We start from the raw sequence: 12870 nt of genomic DNA, 5'->3' as shown, positions 1-12870 counted from the left end.
GACTCTGTCTATATTTTGAATATTCTCTACATTCTGACTTTGAATACTGTATGCGAACAGAATGTACAGATGATGCTATTCTTATCATCTTGCTATCATGAGGGAAACTTGATGACCCAATGGAACCTCACAAACAATTGTCAACATCCAAATGTTTTGTTAGATGAGAAAAAGAAAACACTATTTTAAAGCCATCTTGGTGATACTTTATGTTACTGAGAGCCAAACCACATGATAGTTAATGGATGAAGTGTGGTTAGTTATACAGTCATTATACTGTTTCCTTACCATCTCCCATGACTCTTGTGATATTTTCCATTTTAGAATTCTTCAGATTGAGGTTTCCTGATGGGCATTGACCACCCATTTTAAAATTTAATTCAACAAATGTTTGCTATCTCACTTCTCCATTAGACTGTGAGTTATTCAAGAATGATGTTTTATTTATCTTTGCATGTGCAGTATTTTTATGAAACCTGTAATAAATATTCAATGAATTCTTCTTGAATGAAGAATTCTTGAATTAACTTAAATTTTTCTTAGTGTGTGCCAGACATTGTGTTAAATTCCAGACACAGTATGATTATAACATGCTGATGTATTTGATGTATTTCATGGTTTAGATTATATCTGCACTTTTTTGCCTTTCCAAAATATTATTAAAAAAAAAAAACTTTGAGGTTTTATGTCTGTTTTATTTATTTATTTTTTAAATTTTAGATCATAGAATTCTTAACAAATGGTCTTCTATCTCTAAGGTCTTAAAATTCCATGAAATTCAAAAAATGTCAAATACATATTTTTATAACTTCCCAACACTATTATTATATCTGTGGTCATTACCTTGGGAAATTATCCTTATGATCTATTTGGGTTACTTTTATTATACTTCCCAATATTTTATTTTCATATTTTCTCTCCTTAAAAATCCACTTACAAGCTTGCCACTGTTTTCCATACATAGTTTCAATTTCTCTCTGTCTCCTTGTCTCCCTTCCTCTCTCTGTCTCTCTCTCCTTCCCTTCCTGTCTCTCATTTCTAGGCATAGTATAAGCCTTTCTTTAAAGTCTTGGCAATTTTATGTATTTGTCTTATAACCTTTCACAAGTACCTTTCTATAGTCATCCTTTGAAATCAGTATAGAAAAATTTGAGAGCATGATTTTGTTTCCAACTCTCTTCCTTGGGTTTTCACTTGAACACCTTTTTTCACATTTTTTGTTCTTTTGCAAAACTGATTGCCCTTTTCAGCTGGTAAGAAGTGAGGCTAGAAGTTGTCAGTCATATGCTGAGAATGACCAGAAGTGGTTTCAGATGACATTTGATTATACTTCTCTATGATAATAAGAAAGAAAATAAGTTGTTCTTACCAAAAGATGATTGTACCTGACAAGCAAAGCTTGTGGTTTATTAATAATTAAAAATATTGCTGTGTTCTGCTACTGATGGAATAGTTAATCGCTTGTTCAGTCAATACAAATGTAGCATTTATTATTCATTAAAGATAAATGTGGTGAAATGGCCTTGAATTGCAATGTGTTACAATGAGATTACTAAGGGCACAAAAAGTTGATTTATTATTTAAGAATTGATTAAACTTCTCTACTGATCTCAATGACTAGGATAACCCACCAGATCTCGCAGTGTCACAGAGTTTTAATTTAAAAAAAAAAAAAAGCTATTTAACTAGCTGGGGGCTAGTTTTTGTTTTGTTTTGTTTTGTTTTGTTTTTTAACATTTTTAAATTGAAATGTAGTTGACATGATTAGCTAGGGATAGGATGCCTAAGATAATGAAAAAAGTGAAGGTTCTGCTTCCAGGGTTAATATGAATTTCTTAGAGAGTATGTGATACCGAGAAAGGACTCACACATTTTCCAGGAGCACTTTCTTGATTTTGAGTGTGAAACCATATTAGGCTCTTGCTTTCCGCATGCTGTGCTGGGTCATTATACTCAGCCAAGTTTTATTCAAGAGCTTTATGTTCAGGTGACATTTTCCCCCCTATCAGGTAGAGTTGGCTGAATTTTTTAAGGGCTTTATGAATGATTTATTCTCCTTCTCTTTAGTTCTTCTGAATCTTCATACTCAGATTAGGGCCAAATATCAGGAAAGGATGGGCTTTTCTCCAGTTCTTGTTCTAAGTTTTTTTTTTTTTTTTTTTTTTTTTTTTTTTTTTTCCTGTTCTCAGTGCTACAGAAGTGGGAACTCTCAGCTGAGGCATCACCTGTTTCTTCCTTTCAGGACCTAAACAGTCTTTTCATTATAGACTATGCTACCTGCATAATTTAGAGCCCTTTAATTTCTTTCTAATGAGGTGATGGCAGAAAAAGTAGGGAGAGAGAGAGGAAAAAATGGCTATTCTAAGTAAGGATGGTCTCCATACTTTCTCCAATAGATTTGTGTCCTGTGTATGGCTCATCTAATAAGACTGGGTTTTGATTTAGGTCAGGTTGCTACTGGCTTTGAGAACAGATGGACTTGAGCCTTGGTATGCAATAAAGAGGACTTCTTAGTATCCCAGGGTATTTGAAATTCATAGTAACAGCTGCAATCAAGAAGCTTATGTTCTGGTGCATAAATAGTCATATGCTTGTTCCTTGGTATAGAGCATCATTTGTGTGTCTTTGGGAAAAAGTCCAAATAGCATCCTGATATATAAAGATGATATTATGGAAGGTGTGCACATCCCCAAACTGCCCCCAAACTATAGCAGTGATATATCAGATCCAACGGTGGATAAGGAATTTCTGATTTTAGAACCATTTATTGAGTAACTACTATGTACCAGTCACAATGTTAGACTTCAAGTTTTGTGATAAAAAACAATATGATATGATGGGAATAAGGAAGAAAGGGAAATAAAGGAATAATTTCATTAAAATGGGACAGACTCCTTGTGACGGTTCTTCAGTGTTAGAATATAAACTATTCCAAAATGAGACAGTATTTGAAGATGTTGATATTTGCTGGATTTTTATTTTGTGAGATTTAGGAAATCATAGGTAATCTTACCCTACACTACCTAAGCCTTGGATAATATGAGAGGGAAATGTTTCTTGGAATGCCTTAAGCTCTTACAGTGATTCCCTGAAAGTGATCAAATGCTTAGGTTAGTTTCACAACCATTTATTTAATACTCCCAGGTATGAATCAAGATGCATTTAATGGATTCCGAGAGCTTTAATACGTGACATTTGAAGCTACTTCTCCTGCATCCTGCATTCATTTTTCTACTTTAGTTTAAAGAGTTAATTAATGTGTTTGGTTCGTCTTCTCTTGTGAAGATTACCACCTGGATACTTCCATCTGATGACTCAAGTTCCCGCAGCCATTTAAAAAAATTTTTTTTGTTGTTTTTTAGGGTTCCAGATATTCTCTGAACACTTGTGGGGGGAGACTTGGTTTAGGTCTACTATCACCTGTCCCCATCTCAGAAATAATGGGTCTACTTTCCAAAGATAACCTTTATCTGTGATCTATTTTACATTCTTTAACTACAATCCTCACAACTTCTAGTGAAGCAGGATTTCAAATCACACCCTCTCCCTTGGTTTGGATTTATACATATTCTTTAAGCTATATGTGCTTTGTTCTTTTAGGTGCCAGATAACTGGGTCTAGGCACAGGGAAGCATCAGTAAGCATGGAGGAGAAGGGTTCCATTCTTATGGAGATTATAATCCACTGGGAGTTGGCTAGAAGCTCAGGGGAAAGAGAGATAACAAACACAGCAATCAGACACAGCAATTAGAATTATTCATAGAGTTATAAATGGTATGAAAATAATTAAAGCAGAAAGTGTAGTGCGGCGTGCGAAGGCTTTTGTTCAGATTTAGCAGAAGGGGAAGCTCTTCTGGGGTACTGATACATCATGCCGAAGTCTGAATGATGGGAAAGAGCCATTAATACAGAGACCTGGGAGCAGATAGAAGAGCAAGTGCAGATCCCTGGGGTAGGCACAAACCTGCAAGTTTCAGTTACAAGCAACAGGGCAGTGTGGCTGGCACAATATGAGTGAGATGGAGGCCCTCGGTCTCTGTCCCCAGCTATCAGGCCCTGAGCCAAGGGCTGTGAACATGCCTCTGGTAGAAAGGGAGAACCCAGGGAGAAGTGAGGCACAGGGGGAGTGGAACCTAGAAGGCAAGAGAGCCAATATGAGGATGCATTTTCTTTTTTTTTTTTAAATATCTCTTTTAAAGATTTTATTTATTCATTTGACAGAGCGGACACAAGGAGGGGAGGTGGCCGGCAGAGGGAGAGGGAGAAGTAAACTCCCCGCCAAGCAGGGAGCCCGATGTGGGACTCGATCCCAAGACCCTGGGATCATGACCTGAGCTGAAGGAGGTCACTTAACTGACTGAGCCACCCAGGCACCCTGAGGATGCATGTTCAGACTTGTGCTAGGAGTTGACTGTTTGCTTCCCCTTAAAAGCCATCCTCTGAAGAGTCACTTGAAAAACTGGAACTCAGGAAGAGAAAGGGAGAATTTTCCACCAACTATCCTTGCTAATTGATGAAGCGCTTGTGCCATACAGTATGACTCCCTAGATTTCTGGGATGTACATGCTTCAAGGAGGGAATCCTGTTTTTTCACACCTCAGCATCACTAGAGAAACCATGGGGCAGGAGGTGTGAGACACGCCACGGGGCCTGATGGAAGTTGCTGTCAAGTTGTAGCTGTGTGAATTCAGTCAGGGCCCGCCAAGAGCTGGTTTCGACAATGGTGGCCAGAATTTGATCCAAAAGGAGCAGAAATGGTGTATAAAGCATTCATTGCAGGGTGATGTTAACAATAACTTAAGAAAATTCATCAAGGGCCAGCAACCTAGGGAGCCTGGTGCAAAGTCTTGGAGGTCTCAGAAGTCCTGGTACAAAGTGTAGAGTTTATCCTAAGTATGTTGGAAAGACACTGGAAGTTACTAATCGGGGTTATGACATACTCTGTTTTATATTTTAACTAGATGACTCTGGCTTGCATGTGGAGAATTTCCTGTCAAGTAGGAAGATTGAACTGGAGCCGTAGTCAGCAAACTTGACCTATGGGTTAAATCCTGCCCATCTCCTCTTTTTGGAAATAAAGTGTTACTGGAACACAGCCATACGTATTCATTTCCATATTGTCTGTGGCTCTTTCGCCCATCTGTAACAGATTTTAGTAATTACGACAGACACCATCTGTCCTGCAAAACCTTAAATATTTACTATTTGACCATTCACAGGAAAAGTTCGCTGAACACTCTATTAAAGAGATCTTCCTACAGCTTAGTCTGACAATGCCACTCTCCTACCCACTGTCCTGCAGTGGTTATCTGCCCCCTTAAGATGTATTATTACAATGACATTGACTAGTATATAATAAAATTTTGTTTGGAAAGCAGATCTTTCTGCTTTCAAAATACATGTTATTATTTATAGCCATGTTGTTTATCTTACCCAAAGCTGAACAGTATGGTGGGCTGTACAACCAACACTTTATATATGTTAATTATATTAGTCCACTTTGTTGCAGTTTAAAAAAAAAAAATAAGAGGAAGAAACAAAAATCTCAGTTGCTTCTAAGAATAAATTTTTTTTTTCTCTCACATTACTTGTCAGCAGTTGTGGGTGAGATGCTGAAACTCTGACCCATGAATTTACTCAGTTTGGGATCTAAATTGAAGAAACAGTCACTATTTGAGGTGTATTATTTTTCTGGCAGATAAAAAGAATAATGATTTGTGGAAAATCAGGAGGCTTCTGAAAGCTTTTGCACTAATCATGCATACATTACATCTGCTTGTGTTTCATTGGCCAGTGCAAGTCACATGACCAAGCCCAGCAACAGTGGGATGAGATGTGCACCATTGGCATCTTGGCAAATTACATCTAAACAGTTGAGGTTGTTACACACCTTTAACAGGTTGTGGGCAAGGAATTATTAATATTTCTATTATCAGTGCATTGACTTAGTTCCATCTGCATTTTATTGACTGCTTACGATACTGCCGCTGAGCCCTGTAAACAAACATCTATTTGGCCAATGGACTCAACCTTAGGCTTTGTCAATAGAGGGTGCTGGGAGGATATTGCAAAGCCCTAGCAGGGGCAAAAGATTTTCTTTCTTAGTTACTGTGGCCAGATTCGGCAAAGAAAATGAAGGATGTCAGGTAAACTTGAATTTCAGATGAGTAATGAATTTTTTGTAGCATAAGGATATACCACAGATTGCAAGAGAAATGTGAATTTTATCTGACAGCCCTATTTTGGGAACCAGATCCTGGTTCCAGGGTACTGTTTTTTGACACAGCAGACAGAGGATCGGGCATGTGGGAGACAGAGCAGCAGTCACATCAGAGGCCCACAGGTCGGCTACAGCCTTTAACCTCCAGCAAGTTTCTCTGCATAGTGGTTGCAGATCAGACCTCCAGACAAGCTTCTGCACCTCAGTTAAGATGCCTGTTCCTGTGCTGCCAGCCACCCCCTCTCCAAAGCATTTGAATCTCAGCCTTGAGGTGGGGGGCGGGGTGCCTCTACACAGTTTGATCACTCTTCCCCAACCTAAAGGGTAGCAAATTCTCCCTGTGCTCGCTGTGGTATGCCCGCCCCTAAGAGTCCCTGTTTATCCTTTTTCAGAGCTAACCACCTTTTACTAGTTTATAGTTATTTATACTCAAATTCTTAATTATTGGGGTGATTTCTTGGCCCTGGCAAGACAGACTCACAGACTAGAGACAAAAATACAGTCTGTCACATAAAATAATTTAATGGTCCTATCCTGTGAGGAGAGATTTTATCCCATTTTACAGATAAAGAATCCGAGCCTAAAAGGAGTTCACATCATAAGTGAAAAGGTACAGACCTAGTGAGTAATAGAGGCTTGATGCAAAAATTTGACCCATGCTTCTGATTTCATTGACCCAACTATCTTTCCAGCCACTAAATGGGAGAAAATTTCAACATTTTCTCCAAGTAATTAATAAACTTTGAAATTATCTGCTGGCGGAGTGATGCCCCTTCTCTGTTCATGCCTATTGAATGTGATTAGTTCATTATTTCAGTAGAACAATTTCCCCCTTTTACAGGTGGAAGAGTTGGGCAGAAAGAAACAACTGTTGGGGGGAATATACTTTTATGGGTTGGATTGTGTCCACCTCAAATTTTATATGATAAAGTCCAATCCCTCAAAATGTAGCCTTATTTGGCGATAGTACCTTTAGAGAGGTGATCAAATTAATGTGAGGTCATTAGAACAGGTCATAGCCTAATACTACTGTTGTCTTTAATAAAAGAGGACATTGAGGAACAAAAATTTTACATAAAGGAAAGTGATGTAAGGAAACAACCAGTTACAAGCCATAGCGACAGGCCTGGGAAATTCTTCCCTTATAACCCGTAGAAGGATTCAACCTTGCAACACCTTAGTTTTGGATATCTAGCCTCATAGAACTGAAAGATAATAAGTTTCTGGCGTTTGAGCTCCCTAGTCTATGATACTTTGTTATGGCAGCTAACTAATATAATTACTATCAAGTATTGTCTTTTTATAAGAAGTTGCTGTTGAATTTTCTCTTCTGATGTGTTTCTCATAATGCAGAAAGACAGCAAAGTTGCCTTACTTTTCTGTTCTTCTTGTAAAAATGGCACAGATTACAGTTGGAGGGGCTGGAAATATGCAGGAAGCAAGGGGTTGTAACACCAAGTAAACTCAGAGTCTGGTGTAAGGATTGAGTTGTTACCTCTTCCTCCTCTCTGTGCCTTTGCTATTGTAAATGTGGTCCCTAAACCTGTGGCATCCACTTCACCTGGAGCTGGTTACAGAGGCAGAGTTTCAGTCCTTGTTCCAGATTTACTGATTCAGAATCTCCATTTTAATAAAATCCGTAGGTGACTAATATGCACATTAACATTCAGAACCCTGGACACAAGATAACATCATTGTCTACTAGGTAAAACAGACAAACAAACAAACAAAACCCTGGTAGATCTTATCTTTCCTTTTATTTTCAGAAACGCCTGAAGTGGTTTTAGATTGCTGAGCTAGATTTTTGGAGGCAGGACAAATGTTTGGCAGGTCACAAGTATATCTGTTTGATTCACAGCTGGTTTGAAATCAATTACCTGAAGCTGAAATGCCTCTCAAAACTCAATAATGTGATAATTGCTCTTAATTATTTCACTGTGACTTTTTCCTGCCTACTTGATACTTGGATGCTAATAAATGGGCTCTCAAAACTAGGAAGAGCCTTTTGTCTTACCATTGCCAGCTGCAGGAAGACATATGTGACATAAATTCAGCTTGTTGCTATAAAATATGGGTATTGTGACATTCTCGATAGAGAAATGGAAACTATTAAAAATGATGCCAATGAAACAAAAACAAAACCAAGGAACTTCTAGCTACATGAATCTACCTTTGTTACCCACAGATTCACCTTAAATAAGGTTGGTTATCAGCAGAATTCTCACACAGTGGAAGATTAACACATATTTTTTTGCTGAAAGTAGAATTTTGACTTCATTTTATCTGTGTCTTTATTTGAAATGATCTTTTTTTCCTAATAGAAGATGAAACTTACTCTATTTTTGTTATTGAAGTTGTATGTCTTTGTTTTAATTGGGAACTTGGGAGAGTTGTCCTTTATCTTCTAGCTAAGAAACAAACACATTTAGATAAAGAATGAAAACCTCACCGTTTTTACCTGTTGGTTTGGAGACCCAAATGTTGGGAAAAAGACAGTCTCACTTCCTCCTAGTTGACAAGCAAATTTGTACCCAAAAAAATGGACTCAATTTGAAAATACTTACTAAATTTATAATTGCAAGTATCTTTTGACATGACACTTAGACTTCTTTTTTTTTTTTTTTTAAGGTTCTATATATTTATTTGACAGAGAGAGAGACAGCAGGAGAGGTAACACAAGCAGGTGAGTGGGAGAGAGAGAAGCAGGCTTCCCGCTGAGCAGGGAGCCCAATGAGGGGCCCAATGTGGGGCTCAATCGGGGGCTCAATCCCAGGACCCTGGGATCATGACCTGAGCTGAAGGCAGCCACTTAACAACTGAGCCACCCAGGCACCCCAACACTCAGACTTCTTAAATTGATTCTAGAGTTGTTCTTAAATGGGTTCAAATTACATGTGAAAAAGTTATTCCTTAGAGTGATTTTTTGTAAAGACAAAGATGTAGAAACATCCTAAATGACTATAAATAAGAACTGGTTAAGTAAATTTTAGTATGCTAAAATAATAGTGTACAGCCATATTCAATAATAAGGTTCATTATGTACAGCTGCCTCTTTTTTTTTTTTTGCCTGTTTCTATATTCAAGTAAAAAATAATAAGGTTTCAAAAAGTATATTTTGCATACCGCTATTTTTCTATAAAGAGGAAAGTGTGTCATTTTAGATACATATATATATACACACATGTATATGTGTGTGTATTTATACATGTACACTACTTGTATGCCCCATATATAGATGCAGATATGTGATACCTGGAAGGATACATGGAAACAAAAGCATGTGGGGAAAAAATACGGATGAAGGTGAGAATCTTTATCTTATATTCTAATATGCTTTCTGGTCTTAGAAACATTCAAAGAGAAATTCGGTTTAAAAGTAATAGCAACAGAAGGATGATGTCCCACAGCAATAACAAGAAAACCATTGTAACATTCAATGATATTGGATCAGTATGGAAAAGTTCTAGAATAATATTCTGGTTGCCACTCTGTTGCCACTCTGCTAAAGCCAATGCCATAATTCCTTTAAGTTTAATGTTGAAACTATGCAAGGTATTTGTTTTAATCTTGTGTATGGAGTAGGTACACATTGTAAAAATGTTCTGGGATGACTTTACACTTGTTCTGAATTGTAATGAACATAGCTGTCTTAATCTGTTTTGCTTGTTTGGTTCCTCCACTGTTCAGTGTTTGAACTACCAAGCTGTGCTGGGCAAATTTTGGTGGAATAAACTGCATGAATAATGAGAGACTCCCACTGTCCCAAAGAACCTAAACATGGTTCCATCTATTTTATGCCTCAGGGCTTCTTGGCCCCTCCCTTCCCTCTAGTAATTAACGTTCCAGCTTGGTCACTGCTCAGTACGGCAAGCTGTAGGGGTGGGCCACCCACAGAATACCCTCCTGCTGGTGATTAGCCATCACTGGTTTCCCATAAGAATATTCTGCATAAAGAATGCAGGTTGTTAATCCAGACAGAGATATTAGAGTCTCACTGGAGAAAAAAATTGGCTTCCTAATAATTTCAGAGGATTTGGAGAAACAAATCAAAACACAGAGCAGAGATGATATAATAAATAGGCCTTTGTGAAGATGCTGTATAGAGTCTTGGGTTTATTCACTTACAGAACTATGTAAACCCCCGCCTTCCCTCTCACATTTATCAAGATGTGTGTTTACACAGAGCAGCTCTTCTTTCAGTGAGTCTTACCATGCTGTTTTACCTTTCTGAGCCTTTGAGCATTATGTTTTCTCTGACAGTCAAGGCTTCCTCCCCATATCTGCCTTCTGAACTCCTAACTTCTCCTTCAAAATAGATGGGGTTCTCAGTGACACCTCACAGGGCTGGCTCTCTGTGTCTCCCGTATGATTTAATTCCTCCTTCATCAATGCTCTTGTTGTCTGGACATACCCGCGTTCCTGCAGTGATGGCCAACTGTTGAAATTATTTGTTCACATACCTAGAGAAGGCATTTTCTTAAATCTCTGTATGTGTTCTTTTTCTCTTTTATTTAAATTCAGTTAGCCAACATATGGTACACCATCAGTTTCTGATGTGGTGGTCAGTGATTCATCAGTTTCGTGTAACAGGCAGTGCTCATCATGTCACATGCCCTCCTTAATGCCCATCACCAAGTTGCCCCATCCCCCCACCTACTTCCCCTTCTGCTTAATTTGTTTCCCAGAGTCGAGAATCTCTCATGCCAACAGAATATTGATAGGTTTGGGGGCTTCCCAGGATATAAAGGATCACCAGAGGAGGGAGCAAACCCAGAAAAGGGCAAGATACCCTCTTGATTCCCCGAGCCTATCAATAGCCTTTTGGGTAGATGCAAACCATGCATTGTTTCCCTCTCTGATTTCTTCCCTTTCAGTTTTCCCTCCCTTCCCCTGTGATCCTCTCCACTATTTCTTATATTCCACATATGAGTAAAATCATATGATAATTGTCTTTCTCTGAATGACTTATTTCACTCAGCACAATAACCTCCATTTCCATCCACATTGATGTAAATGGTAGGTATTCATCCTTTCTGATGGCTGAGTAATATTCCACATTGTCTTTTCTCATTCATCTGTTGAAGAACATCTCGGCTCCTTCCAGTCTGGCTTTTGTGCTTTGCTGCTATTAACATAGGGGTGCAGGTGCCCCTTCATTTCACTACATCTGTATCTTTACGGTAAATACCCAGTAGTACAATTGCTGGGTTGAAGGGCAGTTCTATTTTTAACCTCTTGAAGAACCTCCATACTGTTTTCCAGAGTGGCTGCACCAATTTGCATTCCCACCAACAGTGTAAGAGGGTTCGCCTTTCTCCACATACTCACCAACATTTGTTGTTTTCTGTCTAGTTAATTTTAGCCATTTTAACTGGTCAAACCCATTCTATGAGACCAGCATTACCTTGATCCCAAAACCAGACAAAGTTTCCGTCAAAAAGAATTATAAACCAATATCCCTGATGAACATGAATGCCAAAATACTCACAGAGAGACTAGCCAATAGGATCCAACGGTACATAGAAAGGGTTATTCACTAAGTGAGATTTATTCCTGGGATGCAAGGGTGGTTCAACATTTGTAAATCAGTCAACATGATAGGTCACATTACTAAAAGAAAAGACAAAAACCATATGATCTTCTTAATTGATGCAGGAAAAGCATTTGACAAAACATAGCATCCTTTCTTGATTAAAACTCTTCAAAGTGTAGGAGTAGAGGGAACATACATCAATATCATAAAAGCCATCTACAAAAGCCCCCAGCGAGTATCATTCTCAATGGGGGAAAACAGGGCTTTTCCCCTAAGGTCTATATGTGTTCTAACAAAAGACACATTGTTTTTAGATTTGCACATTTGATTCCTTGAAAAAGGTATAGGCTATAAATATGAAATCACATTATTACCCATTTCATGATTCACTCTTATTAGAAAGTATACTTGCATGATATTGGGATTGTCTCCTAAAATATGGATGCTGTATTACTGTAGCTTAGAGGGTTTATGAAGTGGTGTTTGCATCTAAGAAAGGGCATGCTTTCCAGACCTTATGTGTATGCTCCTGTCTTCACTTCTCTCCAAGTTGAGGAAGCGCTGTTTTGATTGGGGATACTCAGAATATTGATCAGGCCGTGTTTATGAAAGGGTGGAACCCCTGGGCTGCAAAGGGTCAGCACATAGCAGTGGATTTATGTTTCTGCCTCTTTCTCTGTTGGAGCTGGCAGGTAGTGTGCAGCTAGATTCTAATTTAGTTTTTAGATTTATCCCCTAGACTCATTTATTTAGTCTAATCTGGCTCACCTGAGATTTTTGTTGATTCTTGAGGTTCAATAACACAATTGGCATTAATTTGGTCTAATTTGGGGGCACCTCAGTGGCTTAGTTGTTTAGGCATCCGTCTCTTGATTTTGGCTCAGGTCATGAGCTCTGAGCTCAGTGGAGATACTGCTTGAGATTCTCTCTCTCTCCCTCTCCCTCTGCTCCTCCCCCTGGTCAGGCATATGCACTTTCTCTCTGTCTCAAATAAATAAATAAAACTTTTTAAAAATTTCTTTTGCTTTCATTTCTGTGCATTCTGTTTTTTGAGAACCTTGTGAGGCTGAGGAGCAAAACAGCCCAAGGCAAGAATCTAGAACTTTTGGCTTCCTTA

General features: G+C 38.4%; 1 long non-coding RNA gene across 1 annotated transcript in view; it reads left to right on the top strand.

Annotated features, from left to right (window-relative positions):
• Positions 1 to 9524, top strand: part of LOC131822153 (uncharacterized) — a 43693-nt gene extending 34169 nt beyond the window's left edge. Inside the window, exons 2-3 of the long non-coding RNA XR_009350099.1 lie at positions 8849 to 8903; positions 9456 to 9524. This is a non-coding gene — a long non-coding RNA (uncharacterized LOC131822153). The remainder of the gene's footprint in view (positions 1 to 8848; positions 8904 to 9455) is intronic.
• Positions 9525 to 12870: the final 3346 nt, after the last annotated feature.

The sequence above is a fragment of the Mustela lutreola genome, chromosome 1 (assembly GCF_030435805.1).
Source record: "Mustela lutreola isolate mMusLut2 chromosome 1, mMusLut2.pri, whole genome shotgun sequence".
Lineage (NCBI taxonomy): Eukaryota > Metazoa > Chordata > Mammalia > Carnivora > Mustelidae > Mustela > Mustela lutreola.
The sequence above is the reverse complement of the archived record's forward strand: the minus strand, read 5'-3'. Positions and strand labels throughout refer to the sequence as shown.